Source organism: Myotis brandtii, unplaced genomic scaffold (assembly GCF_000412655.1).
Source record: "Myotis brandtii unplaced genomic scaffold, ASM41265v1 scaffold691, whole genome shotgun sequence".
In the NCBI taxonomy this organism is placed as follows: Eukaryota; Metazoa; Chordata; class Mammalia; order Chiroptera; family Vespertilionidae; genus Myotis; species Myotis brandtii.
This window is the reverse complement of record NW_005370704.1, coordinates 324,616-325,203: the sequence shown is the minus strand read 5'-3', so window position 1 is coordinate 325,203 and position 588 is coordinate 324,616. Positions and strand designations below refer to the sequence as shown.

Here is a 588-nt window from a genome sequence, read left to right as displayed (position 1 = left end):
GGTTTCCCACCCACCAACGGCCCGGCCTGCACGTGCCCGTCTGTGCCCTGGACGTGAGCGGCCCCCTGGCACTTACTAATGCCCCATCCCCCCGCCCCCCACTGCCAGGTCTCAGCTCAGGTGACTGAGGTGGGGGTCTCTGTGACCCTGGCCCAGAGGGGTCCACCCTCCCCATGGGCGCCCCTCCCAGGCTCTGATCCGACCTGAGCCGCTGGGTCCCAGGGAGTTCCACAGACCAGGGCCTCGGCCTCCTGCTCACTCCCACCCCCACAACTTGCGGGTTGGAGAGGAGGGGAGGGGAGAGGAGGGGAGGGGAAGGGAGGGGAGGAGAAGAGAGGAGGGGAGAGGAGAGGTCAGGTCTTTGGGGCGCAGGCGGGTGCTCTGGACCCTGAGGAGCTGAGCAGGCAGCCTTGGCGAAGGCTGGGGGCGTGGTGGGCACCCAGGGGTGGTATGAGCACCTGCCCCTGCGTTGGTGGTGACAAACCTCACCCCCGCCCTGGAGGAGGCGCTTTGGCTGAGGGAGCCCTGCAGGTGTGGTGGGCACAGTGGCCAGGGCCTGGCAAGGCTGCACTGCTGGGCCACAGCGAG

The 588-nt window shown here is 69.0% G+C and overlaps 1 protein-coding gene across 1 annotated transcript in view; it reads right to left on the bottom strand.

Annotated features, from left to right (window-relative positions):
- SOHLH1 (spermatogenesis and oogenesis specific basic helix-loop-helix 1) overlaps positions 1-588 on the bottom strand; it is a 13,533-nt gene that overhangs the window by 12,020 nt on the left and 925 nt on the right. The window lies entirely within an intron of this gene.